The 25,364-nt window shown below is 33.5% G+C and overlaps 1 long non-coding RNA gene across 1 annotated transcript; it reads right to left on the reverse strand.

Moving 5' to 3' along the window:
* Nucleotides 1–1,845: 1,845 nt before the first annotated feature.
* LOC110008522 (uncharacterized) lies at nt 1,846–6,876 on the reverse strand. The gene is made up of 3 exons (XR_002283467.2): nt 6,760–6,876; nt 3,758–6,675; nt 1,846–2,501 (listed from the first exon to the last, which is right to left on the reverse strand). It is a non-coding gene; the product is annotated as an uncharacterized LOC110008522 (long non-coding RNA).
* Between the last annotated feature and the right edge of the window lie 18,488 nt (nt 6,877–25,364).

Below are 25,364 nucleotides of genomic sequence, written 5' to 3' on the forward strand. Positions count from 1 at the left end.
ATTTTATTGTCTAGCTCTGTGACCTTTTTGAAATTCAAGACAATTTACCAGAGTAAAACGATTGTAAACTAGCCGATGTTAAATTTGGGTTGGGTGAATGTCCTAACCTCCCAAAGTTCCACACATGGATCACTTGAAACACGGATAATACTTTAAAGAATGAAGACTTTTCGAGCTATGATTGCTTGAGTCAACTTCATTACAAGAGTATATATGGATTAAGGCACCATATAAGTCTAATTCCCATTCCCAAAACCTCAATGAGTCTTTCTTTTCTGGTATATATTTTTTTTGAGAAAATTAATGTACAAATTATCATAGGGTCTATAACACAGAATATGGGGCTGCGCTTGATTAGACTAAATTAGTGACTGAAGGTGTAAAAAACTGCTCATTCATTAGAGTATTAGCACTTTCTTTGGCAAGTGAGTCACTTATATATTTTTAAAAAATGCACAGAGAAGTACAGAATCTGGTTTGGCTACAAAGATTTAGATGCATTTTTCAAATATGCATAGAGAAGTACGGAATCTGATTTGGCTATAAAGATTTAAGTGCAGTTTTGAAAAATACGTAGGTGACCTGCTGAAACGGTTTAGCTTGTGAATGGGAAGTTTCATCTCGAGATGTGGTTTTCATCCAATGGTCAAGATCTAAAATCACTATAAAGCTATGTATTGTAAATACACATGATCATTCCCCTTTCTATAATTATCAAATTCTAATAGAGCAACTCAAAAATGCACAACACTCGATCAAAATCATAAGGAGTAGTAGTATATAGTTAAGGAAGAATCTTAACCCAAAATTTCACATCAATTTATAGGGTTTTGTTACACAATAAGAGTAGCAGTGACAATTGTTTTTTAATGCAAGTTTAGTGATCCTTCATCTTACTAGGAAAATTTAACTAATTATCCTCCTCACTTTCTTCACTGAGGATTAAATTTTCCTTTCCAACCTTATGCAAGAGCATGGCTAAGTCCATGAGTTGACCACTGTGAACATTAATTTTTTCCTTTCCAACCTTATACAAGAGCATGGCTAAGTCCATAAGTTGAGGAATCACTGGAACCTATGTTGCCCACCTTAAAACACCTGCAGGAAGCATAACCCAGGCAATGGCAGAAAATGCTATGGTTGCCAAAAAAATGGCCATTTCTCACATAAATTTACCGATCTTTGGATAACGACCCTTGCACCTCATCTCGCCTATAGCACTTGCAAAGGCGAGCACGGTAAAAATAGCACATATGATGAAAAATGTGGGGTTCGACAGAAAGATGGTAGGTATTATCCAGCCTTCGTGATTTTCGTAACCAATGATCAGCAGAGATGTGGTCGCACTCATAGCGAACACCGCAACCATTTCAGTGGGAAATGAGTGGTTTTTCTTGTGTACGAGCTCTGTTTCTTTAGGTACTTTATAGAATGGTAGAGTTTGGCCATCATCTAATTCTGATTCATGTTGAAGATGATGAACCGGTGGTGTGAATGGTGAAGATGGTAATCACGGGGACCGTAAAATTGTTGGTTTGATACATGAGGAGAAACCAATGGTGAATGTTGGGGACCAAAAGTGGCATTTTCATTTGCAATTGTGTGTGATGCATCTGGAGAAAATTGCTGAGAAACTACAGTTGTATCAATTGGCATCGAATCGCGCGAGACAATCTCATTTATTTCATGTGGAGAACCATAAGGACCACATGCCGATGATGAATTGCGGCCCTTAAGTTTGTCAGATGATACAGTTATTAAGCCTGTCACAGAGTTGGATGTTCTTTGGGGATCAAAAGCAGTAATTTCAATTGCAATTGTGTGTGTCTGCAAATAAATGTGAGAAGATAAAAAAGAAGGCACTCAGATTTTAACATGGTTTAGCAGAGCTTGCCTACATCCACGAGTATTAACTCTCTACTACTTTTGGTTATATGTTTTTAGCAGATTTTACAATGTATTTATACACAAAACAAAAAAACGAACCAAAAGAATAGCAACAAATAAAACAACCCCAATAAATTAGTAAACTGCAGGGTTGACAGTGAATCCTTCAACACTCCCCCTCAAATTGGTGCGTAAATATCAATTGAGCCCAACTTGCTCAAAGCATGTAAAAAATTAGTCCTTGAAATTGCCTTGGTAAAAATATCTGCTAGCTGGTCTTCACTTTGAACAAATGGAGTGTTAATAATTCCAGCTTTAACCTTATCACGGACAAAATGACAGTCAACCTCAATGTGTTTAGTCCTTTCATGAAATACAGGATTTGAAGCAATATGAATGGCAGACGATTGTCATAAAACATTTTCATGTGCAGTTTCACTTGAAATCCGAGGTCCTGGAGGAGAAACTTTAACAAGTTCACTTGCAATTGCATCCATGGCTCTATATTCAGCTTCTGCGCTTGATCTAGCTACCACACTTTGCTTTTTACTTTACCAAGTGACAAGGTCTCCACCCACCATTGTACAAAACCCAGTAATAGACCTTTGATCATTCTGGCATCCAGCCAAATCAACATCAGAATATCTGACAATATCAATGAGATTGTTACATTTTAGCCAAATTCCTCTTCCAGGGCAGGATTTTAGATATCGAAGGGTTCTTTCAATAGCAATCATATGACTAGTTCTTGGGGCATGCATAAATTTACTAACTAGGCTAACAACATAAGCGATATCTGATCTAGTAATAGTCAAATAGATTAGTTTCCCAACAAGTCTTTGAAATCTATCAATATTTTCAGGCTCCCCTTCATCAGAAATAAGTTTATTATTCAAGTCGAATGGAATATCAAAAGGTTTGACCTCAAGTTTTCTAATATCTTTTAAGAGATCCAAAATATACTTTCTTTGAGATATAAAAATTCCCTTTTTGGAGTATGCAACCTCAATTCCAATAAAGTACTTGAGTTGTCCTAAATCTTTAATATCAAATTTGCTTTGAAAATATCATTTTAGCTTTGAAATTTCTTATTTGTCAGTACCAATTATTACAATATCATCAACTTATACAAGGACAACAACGATTCCATTTTTTCTATTCTTACTGAGTAATGCTCTTACTTAATAGAGCATTACTCAGCTTTGCATACCACGCTCTCGGAGATTGGTTGAGTCCATATAAAGCATTTTTAAGTCTATAGGTAAGTTCAGGATTTCCTTCTTTATGATGACCTGAAAGAATGTTCATGTACACTTCTTCCTCAAAGTCTCCATGAAAGAATGTATTTTTAACATCCATTTGCCACAAAGATCATCCACAATTTATAACAATTGAGAGAAGAACCCGAATAGTACCCATATTAGCAACAGGGGCAAAAGTTTCTTTATAATCCATAGCATATATTTGGGTAAAACCTTTGGCAACCAGTCTTGCCTTATCTCTCTCAATGGTACTATCACTATTGTATTTAATTTTGAAAACTCATTTACAACCAACGGGCTTTTTTTTTGGGTAAATGAACTATATCCCAAGTATGGTTTTTATCAAGGGCCAATAGTTCATCCTCCATGGCTTTCTTCCAGACAGGTTGAGAGTAGGCATCATTAAAATTACTGGGTTCAACATTATTAGAAATAGAACTCAAAAAAGCAGAGTACGTTAAAGAAATGCTTTTGTAGCAAATTTGATTTTGAATAGGATGAGAAGCAACATGATACATAAAAAAAGTCCTACAATCTTGAAGGAGGGCGAATAACACGATATGACTTGCGAAGGGGAGGATCGGGAGGATGGGCCACGGGGTTATTACCTCTCTAAGTGTCATTGTCATTGCCAGCTTCATTCTCATTGTCATTGCCAATATTCTAATTCTCCATATTTCTTTTATAAGAACTGTTATTTTGACTAACAAGAACTGGAAGATGATACTCCCCATGAGCCCTATTTTTAAATAATTCAGAGTGAAAATATCATCCTCAAAAAATTGAACATTTATGGAAATAAACTATTTTTTTTGTATTGGACTATAACATTTTTACCCTTTTGTTGTGGAGGAATATCCAACAAAAATACACTTATTAGCTCGGGAATCAAGTTTGTCACACTTATGATCAAGAATATGAGAAAAACAAATACACCCAAAACATGCAGGTAAGAGATGTTAATCTTCCTTTTATTTAAAACTTCAAGAGGGGGTTTATCATGGAGAACCTTACTAGGAAGTCTATTAATAAGGTAACATTCAATGAAGATGGCTTTAGACCAAAATCTCTTTGGAACATTTTTTTCAAACATTAAAGACCTAGCAACCTCGAGAATGTGCATATTTTTCCTTTGAGCAACCCCATTCTGATGGGGGGGTCCGGACACATGAGGTCTGATGTATAATGCCAAGACTAGTAAGGTACTCAAAAAAAATTTTATTAACATACTCAAGACCATTATCATGTCGAAAAATTTTATTCTTGACATTATACTGATTGGACACAAGAGCATTAAATTCCTTAAAGGTCTGAAAGACCTCATCTTTTGATTTTAAAAGATATATCCAAGTTGCACATGACCAATCATCAATAAATAAAATAAAGTATCTATACTCAGAATAACGATCAATAGGGGTAGGTTCTCAAACATCTGAGTGAACTAACTGAAAGGGCCCATCACAATCATGCATAGACTTCTGAAAAGGAAGTTGGTTTTTTTAGAAAATTGACAAGTATCACACTCATGAAAATCGATTCTAAGATTAGGAATCAAAAATTGTAAAGTATGATAAGAAGGGTGACTAACTCTAACATGCCACAACTTGCTACTGAAATAGTTAGCCACCAAGGCTTTATTTTTTTGAATGAGAATATATAATCCATTCGAAATTCTCCATTCACCAATCTCCTCCCCGTGGCCCGATCTTGAAAGATAACATTGTAAAAAGAGAAAAGAACATTACAGTTTAGATCTTTGGTTATCTTGCTCGTGGATAACAATTTTGAAGGAACCGATGGTAAAAACAGTACTTCAGAATCATGAGAGTTAGAGATAATTTTATATTTTCTGAAACCGTGAACATAAATAATTGAATAATTGGCTATTGATATGGGAGGCATACTAGAAGATTTCTCCTAACTGGTTAAGCACTTAAGATTACCAGTCATATGATCAGTAGCTACTGAATCAATAACCCAAGAATGAATATTTGAATAAGAATGAAAAGAGTAAGGTGAGGAATTACCTGTTTTCTGAGGAGGGTCATGTGTGGAGATATTGCCACTCTTACCATATTGTTGGAAAAATTGAGCAATTTTTTCAGAGTAATTTGTGAATCAGCTGTGGATGCTTGAGAGCCAGCTCTGTCACCTCCTATATCCTTTGAATGTCTCAAGTGGGGATGTAAAAGCCAACATCGGTCATTTGTATGACCAAGAGCTTTGCAATGATCACATTTAAAGGTGGTCCTTCTTCCATTTTGACGCCCTCTACCATATCTACGAAAACGACCTCCTCCTCTTGTTTCTTTACTAGTAGACATCTCATTTTAAAGCAGCAAGAAATTGAAAAACTTGGTCTTGTTCAACACGCTTTTGGATGATGGCCAAGTCAATAGTGGCAGGAGTATAAGTGGTCAACTCATCCCACATTGGTTTGAGACTGACAACTAACTCAGTTACTGACTTTTTCTGTTTAACCGGAGATATTTCTTACTTTAATTGATATATGCGAGCTATATTATTTTGATTACCATATACAGACTTAATAGATTCCCATAATTGTTCAGATGTGTCTGAGTGGGTGAATATTTCAACAATTGCAGGTTGCATGGAATTCAAAATCCAATACATAACCATTTGATCATTGGCTTGCCAATTTTCAAATGTAGGATCATCAGATTTAGGCGCCTTTATCTTTCAAGTGACATGCCCAAACTTAGATTTTCCACCCAAGGCCAAATATACAGCCCTTAACCAGGCAATATAATCGAGTCCATTGAGCAGGGTAGTAGTTAGTTTAATACTAGTATTGTGTGGAATATTTAGAGTTACTATCCTTATTAGCCATAAGAAAAACAAAAAACATACCTGATTGAAGATTACAAAGGCAATAATAAAAAAGGGAATTCCAAGAAATAACAAAGAATAACACATCCACCAAAACTAAATCTTATATCCAAAAACTGATGAACACAACCACTAGTTCTGCAAGGAAAGTGCAGGCCAAAAAAAATACTCATGGAAATGGAGTGAAAGTCAATTTAATAAAAGAAGCGAAGGACTTTACCACCAACATTCTTTCACATCAGATGTTGTCAACACAATGAAGCCAAGCTATCTTAAGGGAAGAGCTCTCAAAACTTTCACAGCAGAGACAAGTTGCAGAGCCTTATCAGTTTCAAATTCATAAAGAAGAACGCTGCTCAGAACGCAGCAAACCTCTAATCTCTGCAAATAAGAAAAAAATATTCGCATAATATCTGTTCCCTGGATCATAGAAAGAAGATGAAAATGACGATGTAAACTGCAGCCAGAAAAAGAATGGCAAATCTGCAAAACTATAACAAGCCGCATCCAAAAAAACTTCTATGAAATTGTAGAGGTTAAGGACAGAGTTTCTTCCAATCGATCTTCTAGCAAAATACAATAAGAGATATCTGGATCTTGTGTCACCCGGTCAAAGAAACTACAATGAAAATGAGAGATCGCAGCAGAGAGCTTCCACAAAACCTTGCTAGACCTCCTACAAAATTTCCACAAAAAATTGCAATTGGATGACGGCCAATGAAGACAAAAGATGAGCAATGGATTGCGACCGCTCTGATACCATGAAAATAAATGTGAGAAGATAAAGAAGAAGAAGAAGACACTCATATTTTAACGTGGTTCAGCAGAGCTTGCCTACATCCACGAGTATCAACTCTCTACTACTTTTTGTTATACGTTTTCAGCAGACTTTACAAGGTATTTATGCGCAAAACAAAAGAACAAGCCAGAACGAAACTCCCCAAATTAATAGGATCTTGTGATCTCAATCATCCCAAAATAACAGCAACAAATAAAACAACCCCAATAAATTAGAAAACTGCAGGGTTGACCGTGAATCCTTTATCGAGAAGATGCAGATGGATCATTCGGCATCGGATTGCGGGAGAGCATCTAGTTTATTTGATATATAGTACCATAAAGACCACACGATGACAATAAATCGAGGAGCGCCGGGTAGTCAAATGATGTAATTATCAAGCTTGCCACAGTGTCAGATGATGATGGATGCTTTACCAGTCTTTTTCTGAAAAAGAATGAATGCTTTACCTGCCAAAGGAGAGAAAAAATGTTCAAAACATCGACTTAAGGTAATCGGACATTCGCCGAGGTGAGTTATTCAACCTAATTCGAGTAACTCAGTTGAATTTATGTCATGTTTAAAATAAATAAATAACAAAAGAAAATAAAGCATATATAATAAGATACATAATGATGTGTGTGTTTTATAAGCATGTCATCTTCCTCTTTTCATATGTCAAGGCCTCATGTACAATGATGTGTTGCTTCATGTACGATGATGTGTTACCTCATCGATCTCTTTTATAAACCCTCATTTCCCCCTTTTGGTGATATAGATAACATATTTTCTCTCTCATCATGTATGCTCTTTTCTTTTTCTTTTTTGGAAACATTACGTGGGATTTATTGAGATAATTAATGAAGAATACAAACGCAAAGACCAAAAACAAGAAGATAAAACAACCAAGATAAGAGAAGAAAACACAAAATGACACAAAAAATCTAAGACGACGTCACCTACTTTGCTAGAAGATTAGCATCTGAATTGAAGCCACGGCGAACACGAGAAAATCTAATTTCTCGGCCATGCAGAAGAAGGATACTCTCACCCATTATGGGGCTTAGTCTCCAACGGGTAAGGTCCGGCTGCAAATGCTACTTGATGACAAGCTGAATCTCCTTCAATAATCACCTTTTGAGTAGGGGAGAGTCTCAACGCTTTCATCTTCAAAGTCCAAAGTTTAGCCTCATTAATTTTACAATCGTGCATCCTTCTTTAGTAAGACTAGAGGGTCCTTCCTTGGTGATTTGTCAGTAAACCCCTATAACCTAATACAAGCAAATCCCTTCAAACACTACCATTAAAATTAAGCTTAAACCACCTGATTGGTGGTTCGTCATTCGAGGACGATACTCCTTAAAGCTCAAGAGCTCTCGAAAGTGAGAGAATACCATTGCTTTTTACACCATTTCAAGAGGGAGGGTAGCTGAAAGCGCATGTCACAACCGACCACTTAATAGTCACGCACAAACTAGAAACATCCCAAACTTTGCCTTTTCTGAGATTACACTCCTTCCATAAATTCCAAAGTGATGTAGCCAAAAGAATTCTCCACAAAGAAACACCCATCGAAGAGAACATAGGGTGTCACTCTATTATCTCGAGTTCATACAGATGATCATCCCATGGGCATATTGGCATCATGAAGTGAATGACAGATTTAGCTTTATGGATGAATGAGTTCCATCAAGAAGATAATTCCCACTCTCTTATGTATGGTTTTCATTGTCCCATGTTCATCCGGTATAGTTCATAACCAAAATTTAATATCTTTTTATGCATGAATTTTTAGGGATTCTTGCTTGAATTATTTTATTGATCAACTAAAGTAAATTCATGTGTCTTTTACCCAATCGACGTACTTCAGTTGTTATTACTGATTAGATATTTTGCGGAGTGAGAGGGATATATATATATATATATATATATATATATATATATATATATATATATATATATATATATATATATATGTTTTATGCAGGAATTTTTCGGGAGCCTTGTTTGAATTATTTGGAGAAAGTATAGAATGAGACCATTTACATTTATTATAGAATGAGACCATTTACATTTATTACAAGGTGGTCACATTAATCTTGACTATTGGATGTGAAATTGGGGGCTGCAATTATTCCATTGACCAAGCTCAAACTTCAAAAGGAATTTTCTCGAACCTTGTGACACATCCAAGCTATCAAATTTCACATTAAATGGTTGTAAGGAATTGTGACCACCTAGTATCAAAGGTAAATGGTCTCATTGTATACAATCCCAATTATTTATTGATCAATTCAAATAAATTCCGGCATTTTTTACTAAATCAAAGTATTTCAATTGTTATTACCTATTGGATGTTTTGTTGAGTGAGAGGGATATATACATTGTTGCTGAAATCTACTTCCGTCTGGTGATATATAGAGTGCAAAATAATTTTGTAGTGTGAGAGAGAAGTCTATTTTCAATCAAAATTTAATGGTATTATACCAATTCGAAAAACATATTAATAATTTTTATGGTTGTGGTTTTGTACACTCTCATAAACGTCCAACTCATGAATTGTTTTTCGATCTAACTGTATCCTAAGAGTATACTCGTGGGACTCATAAATTGTATTTTGATCCAACTGTATCCCATAAATGTACTCGTAAATTTAATCGAGACGTGGGCGTTTAACACTTTGAAAAAAGTGAGCTCTACTTGGGTCTCCATATCCTCTAATCTCAGTTATATAAGAGTTCATGTCCACCATGATGTACAGTTAATTGCGATAAAACCCAAAACAAACAATACAAGATCCATTCTATGTAAGACAATGTTATGGAGAGGTCAAAACTCAAAACCCCACAATGAGAGAGGGGCCCTAAATCCTTCGTCGATTCAGCTGTGAGTCACAGATAACCCACAAAACCCATCAGGAGATGTAATCCATCACAAGAAAACTTATAGCAGTTGCAATAGCAAACTCTTTAACTTTATTTGATAAGAAGGGCCATGAACCCCAAAATTCCCTAAACATTTAAACAGATCTAGCTGTAAAATAGCTCACAAATAACAAAAAAAACAAAATAAAAATAGAAACCAATAGGAAAATCCATTCCTCACTATCAAGAAGTGGTTTGATGTCCAAAGATTTGCCATTCTTGGTGTCAATAAACTCTGCAAGTACAACCATTTCTTCTTTACCATGTATTTGTGCTACTTTCTCTCTCTAGACTCGAGAGAGTGCGTTATTCATGTATGCATTTGTGCAATTTTAGAGTTAGAATTTTCTTATGTTTTTCTCTACAGGAAAGATTTCTTCTAGAGTTCATCAAATATGATATCTGGATTCATTTGTGTTTGTTGATATCTTTATTTCTTTGATCTCTATTTTGATTTTCAAATCTCCTTTAGTTGTTGTTTTATCATCTAATACTTGTAAGTTCCTAGAATGAGGTGACTCTTTTTCTTGTTGGTCTTTTAGGAACATGTATTCTTCATTCTTCATCTTTACAAGGAGCTCAAGAAATCAATGCATTAAGTATGAGAAAAAAGAGGCTATGTGCTATTACTCACCCTCTACAGGTTCTTCCACTGTTTGGGTTTTCTGCTTCTTTTTTTTTTTTTTTTTTTTGAAAATTATCACTAATATACCTATATTTTACTATAATCAGAAAAAAAAAAACCTCTAATTTTTCAAAACCTCACCTACGCCCTTTCTCACAATTTTTGACTTTTTTTTTTACCAAAATAACCCTCACGATAGTCTTTTTATCATAAAGAACATTACGGTGATTTAAATGTCGTAATAAATTGAAGGAGTATTACGGTAATTAAAATACCATAATACCTTAAAGTAGTATTACGGTAATTTAATTACCATAATAACATTACGGTAATTAAAATAACATAATACCTTAAAGTAGTATTATAGTAATTTAATTACCACAACAACAGTATGGTAATTTAAATACCGTAAAAAGTTGAAGGAGTATTACGGTAATTAAAACACTGTAATACCTTAAAGTAGTATTACGGTAATTTAATTACCGTAATATTGCTCACGCATCATTAAAAGAACACAAAAGATTTTCTACTCTATCGAGAGTCTACCATCTATTTACTCCCTCGACACAAATCCATGCTAACTGTATTTTTCAAATCTCAAATTTTTAGGATATAATATCTACTAATAGAATAATTTCAACAAAAGAAATTTTCCAAGTAAATTCTTGTATAGATTAAAAAAACCTAACACTTCAAGGTTGAATATAAACTATCCAATTGTCACAGAACTCACAATTCAATTCTTTTAAAAATAATTAAATAATTTTTATATGGTTCTCAAAATTTTAGAACAAAACATTCTTAAATAGGTGTTTTTGAGCGAGGGAGTAGATCCACATCATGCTCCCATGGGAACATGGATTTTTTGAAGAATACAGCTCCAAAGAAGACTATGGAAGAGAGGGGTAGCCTTGATACTAGTTTCGTTTTGAAGCTTTTCAACCAATAACGGTTTGGAATTGACCCGCAAAGTATTACGGTAATAAAAATACCGTAAAGACTTCCCCACACATTACGGTAATTAAATTACCGTAATAATAATTTAAACTTTTACTGTATTTAAATGACCGTAATACTCTTTGAATTTTTTATGGTGTTTTAATTATCGTAAAGCTTAAAACGTATTACAGTAAAAAGACTACCGTGAAGGTTATTTTGGTAAAAAAAAAGCGGAAATTTGTGAGAAATGGTATAGACGAGGTTTTGAAAAGTTAGGGGTTTTTTTTTCGATTTTACTAAAATAAAAGTATATTAACGATAATTTCCTCTTTTTTCTTTTTCAGAAGAGTGGTTTTACTAGTCTTTCCTGGAAAAAAAAAAAGAGAACTTTTGCATTCTCCTTTGATCACATTTGGGAACATGAGAGGGTAGAGAGAGAAAGAATCTATCACAACATAGAAACAGGGTAAATTATTTATTTTTAATAATTTTTTGATCCAAACTCGATCTAGATCAACAATCCATCAATTCAACACAGATCTATAACTGAAAAATCCACTTCATCGATCCGGGTCTTAAAACACTGGGCCTGACGTAGAAAATAAAGTATATATTGCAATGGGAATTTATTGCCCTAATTTCTAGGGCAAGCTTTCTATCCAATTTCTAGGGCAAGCTTTCTATCCAATTTCCATACCCTTTTAAGTTTTTGTTGGAGGGAGAGCATTTTCAGGTTCCCTCACATGAGCGCACATGACCCACATTTGGGCATTGCATTCAAGGTCCCAACACATGCCTGCATTGTTTGGCATATGAAATAGCAATCAATCTCATCAACTTTGTATGTTAGTCCCTAAAGTCCAAAAGTGTTGGATTATCCGGTTTGGGAGGACTATAACGAAATATCCCTAGTCAAACATGCACACTCGAGTTCCAAGCCATGGCCTTTAAAACGTAAACATTAAACAGTATTTTAGACCACGATGATACTGGCCTGCCATTCTTGATCTTTGCATGAGCAATTTTAAGGAAAAGTATACAAAAAGAGTATTTATTTTTTTTGAGGAAAAGTATACAAAAAGAGTATTTATTTTTTTTGTACAAGGAGTTCATGATTATTCATGTTTGCCATATTTTAAATCGAGTGTTGTAAGTGTGTTATCGATTAGACTCAGATTCAAAAAAAATTTATCGAACTCCACGACAAACCTCAAGTCAACCAATTTGATGTCTAATAGCTAAGAGTAATTGTAACATCTTTGTAACAATAGTAAATAGGCTCATAGTATATAATCCCATTTTATAAAAAGTGTGGTGAGCATTAGACAAAATGCGGTGATGTAAGGCATAGGCTTTGTGATAAAAATAAAACCACTAAAATATCGGTGTCAATCAGGTCAGGTCAACTTGCGGACTAGGCAGTTCAACACAACTTGTGTCCATGTCCGGACCCCTAAAATGGATCCTATAGGTCGCGTCAGGATCTGGGTGTAATATGGGCAAATTCGGATCATGCCGGGTCCAGGTCTAGGTCAACCCTACCAACCCATATATATGAATTATGAAATATATATAATTATAATTTAAATTCATAATTTATATATAATATGTTATTATTTAAATTAATCAAAAATATTTTATTTGTTTTATTATTTTTATTTTTTTATATCTTGGCTTAGACCACCTAGTCCTTCGTGTTCAACCCATGTCAGACCCAACCCATTGATAGCCCTAATTCTTAAAATCCCATCTGAAAACAGTGTCTCAACTCCTAGGTGTGGCAAGAAACTTGGACTTTGCTTTGTCAACGCTCTTCAACCTATTTAAAAGGGATGGTAAAGCATACACATGACGTAGATGCTTCAACGGTTCATATTAAACCATGCCACATCTAATGCTCAAAAATACATTTCATTTTTTAGCAAAATTTCCCTCCAATGCTAATCACAAGCCAATCAAGAAAATCTCAAACAAGTGAAATAACACATCCTACACTAGCCATGACAGCGATCAAAGTCAATAATCTAATCACATCACCCTTCACCAAAATTCGTGCATTAGTTCGAAAGAAATTCATGACATGTCACCAACTTCCCATACTCTTGTGAAATCCCAAATCCTTAATTAATCTTCTTTGTCGAATATCCTTGTCGAAAACTTTTTTTGTAAAATCAAGATATTCTATTACCAAATCATGTACAAACTTTTGAGCTTCATCTTCATCTTCATCTACAATCGAAATTACCTTTTTAATTACAATTGTACTCTCTAACAATTTATATAAGTTTCCTTCATAGACTCCCTTAATTATAAATATAGCTCCCTTATAAACTTTGAGCACTGTACTTTGCTCGCTAACTTTCATTATCTAGAGAAGAGAGTGAAAATTGAGCTCTTCTTCAAATCTGACACATGTATCACATTTTCAAGTGTTTGAACCATCACATTATACATTTTTTATGTGAATCAAGCCTATACTAATTGAGTTGTTTTTGGTTGATATTAATCTACCGTTACATGACTTATATGCATTAAACCACGATCTGTATAGGCACATATGTTGTGTGACTACACTATTAGGACCCAACTTTAATAGTAAATTAGATTGCATCCCACCATCAACAAGTTATCTTCAATATAACTAGATGTTGATTATTCAACACAATGAGCTTCATTTTCGCTTCACCTAGCCATTCCATTATCAAACCGGAACTCTTTGAGGAATTTGTTTTTTTGCTTTTCCGACAATTTCTCTTCACGTGGCTGGGCTTGCCACAAAACCAATAACCTTTGTTATGAGGCACCCTCGATTTTTATCAGCTACTTGAGGAATCTCTAGGTGAACTACCATGTTCATTCGACCCGCTTCTTGCCGCAAGAATGTCTATTTTTTAAGCCATTGATACATTATTTCTAAGTTCACCAGCGAGTAAAGCACTATAAAATGGAATCCAATTTGAGGGAATATTCCTCATTACAACTCAAAGTAGTAACAAAGTGGTCATAAAACTTCCCCATTCATATTCACCTTGATGATCTCAAGTTGACAAATAATGTAATTATATTCATTCAAGTATTCCGACACTTTCATATCTTCTCCCATCTACAAATATTACAATTTTATTTTTTAAAAAAAGTATGTTTTGGGAGGGATTTGGATTAGTACAAGCTTTCTCACTCTGCCTATAAATCTACCGCCATCTTGTCTCCTACGATATTGAATTTTATTTCATTTGCCAAACACAAGAGAATTGTGGGGAGCGCCTTCCTATACAATTCTTCGCACTCCTCATATTTCATATTTTCGGGTTCTTTAGATTTTCCTTATAGTGCTTTATAAAAGCTTTATTATGCAAATATATCATGACCTTTTAGTTTAGTTTTCAAAGCTCAAAATCATTTATTCCATCAAATTCTCTACTTCAATTTGCAATTAGTCATTTTCTTAAATTATTACACACTTTTCTTATGTTCTGATACTACTTGTTGGGAGTCGATACTAGCTTGATTTCCCCGATTGTGGTGAATTCTACGCTACAACAAATCCAATGCCTTAAAACCAACCTGCCTATCGCTGGCAATTTGCATTCAAGAAATCCAAACACCAAAAGCCGTACATGGTGTGATAAATTTGAAAAAAGAGGAGAAAATCAAGATAAGCAAAATAATAAAATTAAAACTACAATAATACACTAAAAAAAATTATCCAATCCCCACAAGCATACAAATATACGTGGTTCACCTTTATCCATGAGTAACCAGCAAAGATAAATTCACTATCAATTGAGGAAAGCACAAGTTTTGTGCGTTTGTAGATATACTTTATAATAGAAAAAAAGACACAATTAATTTTTCCTACCATAAAAATATCATCAAACAATTCATTTCTTTGACATTGTCGACCAATTCCATCTCTACAAAAAAATAACAATAAATCCGACACAATACAAGGATTTGCAAAAATAAACCTCCAATCTCTTTTTTTCCACAAAACTTCTCTTCACTCTCTACGAAGGATTATCCCTCAAATACACATTCAACTTTTTTCTCTCTACAATGACTCCTGTGTGTCCCATAAATGTCAATTTCTATTTGGCCAAAATCCTATAAACAATGAGAGAAATACCTTAGGGTTGATTTTGCATCACCAAATTGACACATATAAGGTGAATGCAAGAATGCAATATCATAGTGTAAGGGGGAATTGAAGGTGTCATACAAGTTGAGAGATCTATGGAATGAGGTACAAGATATGTGTAAAGGGAAGGAGATTGTACTTGTGCATGTCTACAGAGAAAAGAACGGAGAAGCCCATGACTTAGCATTAGAGGGAGCAACCTGGGAAGAGTTACTAATAAGTGGATGATTGAGGATTTCAAAAGTTCTTCTACTATTTTGGTTTGTAATTTTATGAGTTTTTTTTTCTAAGCTACAATTTTGTTCTAAAAACAATTTATAGAAATGCATTGTAAAATGTATTACGAATAAAAGTAAAGAAAAGAGTAAATCATTGTCTAAAGAACGTATGAATCTACAAAAAAATTGAAAACCGATATATAATTCGTTGGAGAAATATTGCTCGAGAGAGATCTCAAAAAAACCAATATGCAAGTACATTGTGCTATCCTAACCAAAGAAGACAAGAAATATGAGCTAAAAGTAAATACACAACTAGCTCAATAGATGTGCACAACTATCAGAGAACGAGGCGTATCATGACTTAATATATTTACAACTAATAGGTAGGATAACTAATACACATCTATCAAGCACACAAAATAAATCTTGATATGAATGTTTTAGAAACTCGATCGATCGAGTGAAGCGGCCATTCAGGAAACTGGTGAGGATCAGAGAACGATTAATCCAAATTAGTGATCTGACGAATTCTTGTAGGTGGAAATCAAAAAATAAAATAAATTATAGATCAACCAGTTTCTTGACAAAATTAGCAGATTTCTTCGGGAAAATTGCACGATTATGTAGAAACTGGCTCATCTCCCGATTCTGACCAGAAACTGGATCAGTTCCCAACGATTTTCGATCCTGGCTGATTTCAATCTATATTAACATTTCTTAAAACACTGGTTGATACTCTACTTTCAGGCATGTCATATATCGTTTTTTAAGGTAAATATTTAACCGCTATCGTGATAAATCTCGATTCATAATAAATATATACTCGAAGTATATCCTTGCGACTTAACGAAACCGATGAATAAATTAACTATGACTCCATACTATGTACCAGAACAATATGATCTAAGAAGTATCAGATAATTGCTTATCATTTTGCAAGGAAGAAATGGAAAAAGTTCAACTGCCTGTTTAAATCGTTGTTTTGAGTGAGATGCTAGTAGCCTTTGCACAAGGCATATATGGCCCCACACAAAGTGATTATTAATTGGGATTTTCATGTTATCACCATTAATAAGTCCTACGGTTTAGGGAGATTGATTTTTGGTAAATATAAAAAAAATACATATAAGAAATAAATTATTTAATAATTTACTCAATAACAATTGAAAATTAACATATGTCTAAAATATTAAATTGTGAATCTCTTATACAAATTTCACAATTTTTATTTTTTAATGTTGAAATACAAAAACCCAACAATCAATTTTATACCACCATTTTTCTCTTTGTTGAGCCAAAGTTACCAGGCATAGAAAAATAATATGTGAAGTGCAAACAAGAGCAAATGGGTGCGAATTTAATTGGAAAATTTTCAAAAAAAATAACAAACATGTGCACCATGAATTTCACCCATTTATTTACTCTCTCTTCCTCTTTAATTAGACCTTTTAATTTCTCTTTATCATATCTCATCCATGTTACAAGCAATAACTACCTAAAATTACTACTGAAAAGATATATAAAAAATCATTAGGCCATGCGGGTTCTCTATAATTATTATGTCTCATCCCTTTCCTCATTCATTAGACCATTTAATCTCTCTTTCTCATATCTCATCCATATTTCTGGCTAACCTCTCTTTGATCTACCTCTCACATCTCTTTACTCGATCTTCCTCTTAGATCTATCTTTTTCAAATCCTTTTCTCGTATATCTTCTATCTCTATCTTTCAGATCTCTATATTTTTGTTATTCTCGTTATCTTTCATATCTCCTCTATCTAGTTTCTTTCTCTCTAGCTCAAATCTCTCTTTATCTTATCCCTTTTCTTTAACATGCACTCTCATCTCTTTCTAGAGGTCCCTTCCCCCTCTCTCTCTCTCCCTCTCTCATCTCTTTGGTTCTTTCTTTTCCGGCCCCGCTTTCTCCCTCTCATTTTCAGGCCTCTATCTGCCCTCTCTCCTTTTGTTTTCTCCTCTCAACCCTTACTAGGTTTCCCTCTAACCCGTTCCCTCTCAGCCCCTCTCCTTATTGTCCTCAAGGAGAGTGGCCTTTGTGAGCCCTGTTGGGCAAGTAGATGTTTTCCTTTGGGGCTTTGACTTCTTTATATGCAGCCTGATACAGCTCATTTGGGGAGTTGATTGAGTTTGGTTCCTCTTTCACGCTTCTTGCTTCCGCTCTATTTCACTATTGCCCTTTCTCCAAATCTTCCTTATCTTTGGCCTTTTTTTATCTACTATCGCTCTCGAACATCCATTGGCATGTGGCCATGCATTTAACGATCTTGTTTTGGGTGTCGTTAGACTGGTGCAGTTTGTAAGTCATCCCAACCCCAACTTGTGAGATAATTGTTGAAGGGATGGTCCATTATTGAGGGTGTTATTGAGATGTTTGGATCCAGATGAGGAGGTTAGAGATATTGATGTCCATGGAAGCTACTTTGCATGGCTTAATTAGGGTTCTGTGGTAATTGGTGGTGTAGGGTCATTTGAGGTTGAAGGTTATTTGTATTCTAGAAGTCTAGGTTGATTATTCATGGAAGTAGGAACTAATATTTCACTATTTCTTCATATTTTTATTTAGTATTATACTTATGGAGCTTATCTCTTTATATAATGGGAATAATAGCCCATTTTGCCCAATTCTTTGGCTAAAATCGTAGCGTACTCTAGTAAAAATATGTCATGCACAACGACACATATGGGCTCAAGATTAGTTTCAAAAAGATTGAATGATTTTGTCTATTTATTGGGCCAAAGTCACCAGGTATCAGAAAAAACCAAAAAATTTCTTGCGATGGTAGCATATACATATTCAATCCCTTGAGTAAAATCCAATTTACGAGTAATTTTGGGATCCTGAAATTTAGGAATATAATGTGGTATGTGTTGTACCTTGTACGTAAAAGCTCTAAACCAGATGGGTTGATTTTCGACAAATAAAGTTCGAGAAAAAATAGAATATGCAACAAGCAAGAAAGAAATAAATTAATAAAGAAATAACAGAAGAAGAACACCATAATTTACATGATTCACCCCAAAAGGGCTACATCCAAGAGCACGTCAAATTGAAATTCACTGTACCAATGAAAGTTATATCAAAGATTTTGGGACATAGAGTTACATCTCTAACCCTTGACAAAGCCAAATCACTCTCCCGAACGACACCACGTGTTGTTCTTCCGTCTCTTTATTTCTGGTAATCATTACCGATAACATCAGATAGAGACACGAGAGCAATGAAAAACTAACTTTCTCTCTAACCAAAAGAGGAAAACATCCAAAGCTTCTCTATAAGAAAAACAAGAATCTCAATCTACAGGAGGCATCATCATAATATATAAGAAGTTCTCTTCCTCTCTCTCTAAAGAGGAAACCACCTTTCCTATATAATGACCCAAATAGGGCAAACATGTTTTTTTTTCCTCTTTCATCCCGTATATATCGGGTTACGAATCCATGCTAAATAGGAAACTTCATGTAGATGTTACATATATCTTGAACCAAGAGATATACCCAAGAATCCTAATCTTCTTTGATTTCTATTTCCTTTAAGAAACTTATCAATTTTAATCTCAATCCCACATAATATGAGATTTCTTTATGTAGGTGATTTTGGATATCACCAAATCCAATAGTATACTCATAGACTAACTTCAAAAAAATAAAATATATTTCCTCTATGATAGCTTGAAAATCTATTTCCCCCTAGCTATCAATTTTAAAGTTTTATAAATAGCGTATAGATTTAAACAAATAAAAATCTTGAAATGGATATTCCAGATAATGTGTTACAAGATTGTTAGTTTAGGGCATAATTTTATTTTTTGAATTGATTTCCAAAAAGGTGTGGTTTGTGTAGAGCCTAGGCTCTAAACAATCAAATTAGAGCTTACCTTTAAATAGAATCAAGAAATGTGGTTTAACACTGAAAATCTTTGTGATAGCCTTAAACTATATTTTGATATTTATTTATAAAGTTTAAAGCTTCAAAAATGATGTAGATCGACAGATCTATGAAAACTTGAAAATCTTGAAAATTGATGGTCAAAAAATACATTACAAAATACATTATTTCCAAAACTTGAAATCAATTTTTTTCTCATGTCTACGCATCTTGATGTCGAGATGATCAATTTGAGTATTTTTGGGCATCAAAACAATCTCGTCTAGTAAAATTTTTGAGGTAGGCTTGAAAGAGCTTTGGCTCTATATAAACTTTTCGCTTAACTTTTTTAAGTGAATATTTTGGGTGTACCATATTTTTATGATGTCTTATATAAAGGGTTTTTTTTTTATCCTCATACAATTTTAAATTGAAGCAAAGTATTTCTCATTGCAAATTAGTGAGACATATCAAAGGTGGAAATATAATTTTTGTATTATGACAAGGTTGCGTTCCCGAGAAAGTTCGTTCGTTCTATTAAAAAAAAAGTTCTTTAACTAAATTTTAATAATATAATAAGATTACATAGAACATATTTTCTCATATCTCAAAATCTGAGTTTTGATTCTCACAAAGAAAAGAAAGAAGGAAAGCGGACCTCCGCTCTGAAAAGTAACTCCGAAGCGGTGATAGCTTCTAAGCTCCTCTCAGCATAGCTAGCGGAGAAATGCGTTCGCTCCGAGATCAGTTTGTGGTTTACAAAAGAGCGAGCGAGAAAATCTTAGCTTAGTTAGTTCCGATTTGGTCTAAGCTTTGAAGTAGGGAAGGGGTGGAAAAAAAATGATAAAAGTAAGACCTCTCTAGATAATAATCAAGCCTATCAAAAGCAAACTACTATATCTAAAATTAATATACTTTGCATAAAATATTTTTGTTAACTATTTACCACATATCTTATTTCGATATTTGATTATTTTTAAGGGAAATTATTCGAAATATACATTAATTTTTGCCTAATTTGAAAAAAAACCTCATACTTTCATTAACATCATCCATATCTTTTTTTTTTCTTTTTTTTTTTTTGTCATTTTGACATTTTTTTTACCCAAATTGCCTTCGCGGTAGTCGTATTACCATGAAAATATGATGCATCACGGTACTTAAAGTATCATGATGACTATCCCAGGTTATAGATTCAAACATAATGTCTTGAGGCATCACGGTACTTTAAATGTCGTGATGAATCTCACATATTTTACGACACTTGCCGTTATTGTATTTGATTAATGATTAAAGTAAAAAATACTACTATGATGCTAAAGAGCATCATTGTAATAATGAAAAAGTTTATATAAGGATGCAATCTTATAATGTAGAACTAAAGATGCACCTCAAAAATCCATCAAAAAAGGTAGTTAATGTTGAAAAACCATTCGATTGATCATCTCGATATCGAGATGTATGATCATGAAAAATAAAAAGATTTTACAACATATTATCTACACCATCCATTTTCAAGATTTTCATATGTTTATAGATCTACTTGATTTCAACTTATTTTTAAAATTTAAAATTTTATAATTAAATATAAAAATAGACTTTGAGATAACTCTAAGAACATTTTACATCAAACTTATATACCATAATAATATTTGTAGGTATACCATACCTTTACAGCTACGGATGCATCCGTATGCCAACTGCAACCTTGCAATATTGCAAAAGGGCGTCGTCGTCTCAAATTATAGCCTTGAGCCTTGGGTTTATGCACACATGAATCAATCCATTATCTCGCATTTAATACTTTAGAATATATAAGGGAAATGAACTCAGTGCGTGTCACAAGGAAATAGGCACTAAAAAAAATGAGAAACATGGGTGGGAAGGTGGTAGAAATGCTTTTTTTTTAAACAAAAGGCATTCCCCACAATTATTATCAAAAGTTGGTAGTACTGAGGTACGTCCCTTTTGGAAGGGTGACCTAGGTGGAGCAGTAAGGCGAAGGCAGCACATAGCTTTAACTCGCCCTGTGCGTAAGTCGTTCGAGCATTCTAACTTTCTCGTTTCCAGGTAAATAAAGACAATAAATATGTGTTTTCCTTTTTTTTTTTTTGGTATGGTAAGAGAGAAAGAAAGAGTTTTGCTTGTCCAAGCAAAAAAAAGGAAAAAAAGAAAGAGAGAGAGCTCACTTTACTCTTTTCTTTTGGGTGGTTCTGCAGTAGAATTGGAACATGGCATGCCGTCTTGCAAAGTCAACAAATTCAACAGGAAAAATTACAAAAAAAACACCTTAATCCGTATTTTTTTTTCGATTTTTTTTCTAAATTTTTTCTTTTTCACAAATAACCCTTCAACTGAAAAGTAATATACAATAAAACTAAACTACCATTGTTTGTTTTCACACGGCCTTCTCTCTCTTATTTTCACACGCGCTCCGACATAGCGCTCCGGCAATGGAGGACCGCGTTCCGGCATTCTCAATGTGCGCTCCGGTAGTGCAGCTCAGAGCCACAGTGCTCCGACATTATGAGAACGCGGTCCGGCAGTACAAAGACACAATCCGGCAGTACGTTACTTGGGACTTGGGACCCGCAAATTGATTTGGCTTGTACGTGAAGGGTATTAATATTAAAAAAATAACAACTTTTTACCTTTAGGGCTTTTTGAGATGAAAGGTTGTTTTGAGAAAAAAAAAGGTGAGAAAAATGATTTGAGGGGGAGTAAGTTGCATATATAGTATATTTTAGGATTTTTTTTTTAATTTTTCCAATTAAAAATTCACGCCCCGAATCCTCAAAACTTAATATTAAGGGCAAAACGTAAATTGAATGACATAATTTGAGCAGAGTGGGCATGATGTCTTTTAATATTACGATATTTAAAATACTGTAATAATAATAAATTTTTTACTGTAATCATCATCAAATATAATAATGGTGTTTTAAGTACTGTAAAACATGTGAGAGTCATCACCGTACTTAAAAGTACCATGATGCATCAAGACATCACGTTTTACTCTATAACATGTGATAGTTATCATGATACTTTAACTATCATGATGCATCATACTTTCACAGTAATACGACTACCATGAAAATTGTTTTGGTAAAAAAAAAAAGAAAAAAAAAGTATGGACGAGATTAATAAAAGTAGATTTTTTTTTAATTATACAAAAATTAAAGTATATTTGTGATAATTTCTCTATTTATAATTAGTTAATAATTATTAACTATTTCTGAATAATGTATTAAGAAAATAAATTATTTAAAATAAATTAAAAACAACTTAACTTCTTAAAAGAATAAACTTATACATAAAATTATTGCATTATATGCTTTTGTCAAGTAAATTTTATTAGCAAAATCAATTTCACCAAATCATAATTTAATAAGGAAAAAGTTTATATAAGGATGCAACCTTATAATGTAGAACTACGGATACACTTCAAAAATCAATCGGGAAATGTAGTTTTATTGTTTGAAAAACCCTTTGATTGATCATCTCCACATCGAGATGTATGATCATGAAAAATAAAAAGAAAAAGTTTATAAAAGGATGCTACCTTATAATGTAGAACTACGGTTTGCCCTAAAAAATCCATCGGAAAAGGTAGTTTTAATATTGAAAAACCCGTTGATTGATCATCTCGACATCGAGATGTATGACTGTGAAAAATAAAAACATTTTAAGTCTCAGAAATAGTGCATTTTACAACATATTATCTACACCGTCCATTTTCAAGATTTTCATATGTTTATAGATCTACTTGATTTTAACCATTTTTGAAATTTAAAATTTTGTAATTATATAAAAATATATTTTGAGATAATCCTAAGAACATTTTACATCAAAATTATATACCATGATAAAATTTGAAAGTGCATCTTACCTCTACACCTACGGATGCATCTGTATGCCAACTGCACCCAAAATAAAAAGATTTTAAGTCTCAGAAATAGTGCATTTTACAAAATATTATCTACACTGTCCATTTTCAAGATTTTCATATGTTTATAGATCTACATGATTTTAATTATTTTTAAAAATTTAAAATTTTATAATTAAATATAAAAATAGATTTTGAGATAATCCTAATAACATTTTACATTAAAATTATATACCATGTTAAAATTTGAAGGTGCACCTTACCTCTACAACTATGGATGCATCCGTATGCCATCTGCACCCATTTAATTTCGTCTATAAAAAAGGAAAAAGTTTATATAAGGTTGCAACCTTAAAATGTAGAACTATGGATGCACCTCAAAAATCCATCGGAAAAAGTTATTTTAATGTTGAAAAAGCCTATGATTGTTCATGTTGACATCGAGATGTATGACTATGAAAAATAAAAAGATTTTGAGTTTAAAAAATAATGCATCTTACAAGATATTATCTACACCGTCAATTTTCGAGATTTCATATGTTTATAGATTTACTTGATTTTAACTTTTTTTTAAATTTAAAATTTTATAATTAGATATAAAAATAGATTTTATGATAATCCTAAGAATATTTTACATCAAAATTATATATTATGATAAAATTTGAAGGTGCACCTTAATTGAATTGTTTAAGGTTGCAACCTTATAGAAACTATACCCTATAAAAAATAAATAATTGATTGTATACATTTTCATAAGAAAAAATATCTTATTATCCTCTATTTTTAACTTCTATATCTCATGAGATATAAGAATTAAAAAATATTACTTGCAAGCAAAATGACTTCATTATTTCTATCTTCCAACCCCTTAAACTTTCTTGACCATGTATTATTGACCTCAACAACTTATAAAATGACTCTTTCTCTCTAAAACTCTGTCTCTCTTAAAAACTCAAACTTGATCTCTCTCTCTCTAAACTCTATTTCTCTCCCTAAAACTCAAACTTCATCTCTCTCTCTAAAATCCAAACTCTATCTCTCTCTAAAATTCTATTTCTCTCTTACATATAAAAACTCCATCTCTATCTAAAATCCAAACCCTATCTTTTTTTTAAAACTCCATTTCTCTTTCACACATTAAAAACTCCTTTTCTCTTTAAAATCCAAACTCAATCTTTTCTCTAAAACTCTATTTCACTTTTATATCTAAAAAAATGTGCTCGGAACCGAACCTAATCCTCTAAAACTCCATTTATCTATCACACGTAAAGAAAAGAAAATGTGCCATGCGCTGAAGCTAAACCTCTTAAACTGATAAACTCATCGAGAAACTCGTCGTGCAACGAAGAGTTTTAAAGCGAGACGTAATTTGTATAGAATGCCATTTTAATGATTGTTTGTGCAGAAAATTTATAGCCAAGAGAATCCAGGGGTCCTAAAAAAATATTTTCAATTTCTTGAACTTAATTATAGGATAAAGAGATATTTTCGGTTTTTTCATAATATACACGTCCAAATCCAAAACAAACAACATGGGCTGGGCGTCAAAAAAAGCGGCTGAATCCTCACCCCCTCAACAAGAAAACAGTGTACGACCCACACTTTTTGCCACGTGTCTTTTATGCCCAAATAAAACTCAAAACTCGTACGAATGGACTCTCCTACGGCGGATATTCCCTAGATGATAAACATCAGGCGTTCCAGATCGTGACACGTGGTGTTATGGTGCAGCTGCCCCTCCTGACATATCAAGGAAAAAGGAGACCTTCCACGCTGCAAAGCCTGCGTTTCGGTTCTCGTGCTTGCCCATGTCACCGTCGAAACGCCAAAACAAAATGTCTCTTTCTCTCTCTAGGAACACGAGAGAGAAAATGTCTCTTTCTCTCTCTAGGATTACGAGGGAGAAAATGGCGCGATGTTGAAATGAAGGGGAAAGGGTGCAGAAAGTGTCCTTTCTCTCTCTACGTTC

Source organism: Amborella trichopoda, chromosome 3 (assembly GCF_054954075.1).
Source record: "Amborella trichopoda isolate Santa Cruz 75 chromosome 3, AtrichopodaSantaCruz75HAP2 v2.0, whole genome shotgun sequence".
NCBI classification, from domain to species: domain Eukaryota; kingdom Viridiplantae; phylum Streptophyta; class Magnoliopsida; order Amborellales; family Amborellaceae; genus Amborella; species Amborella trichopoda.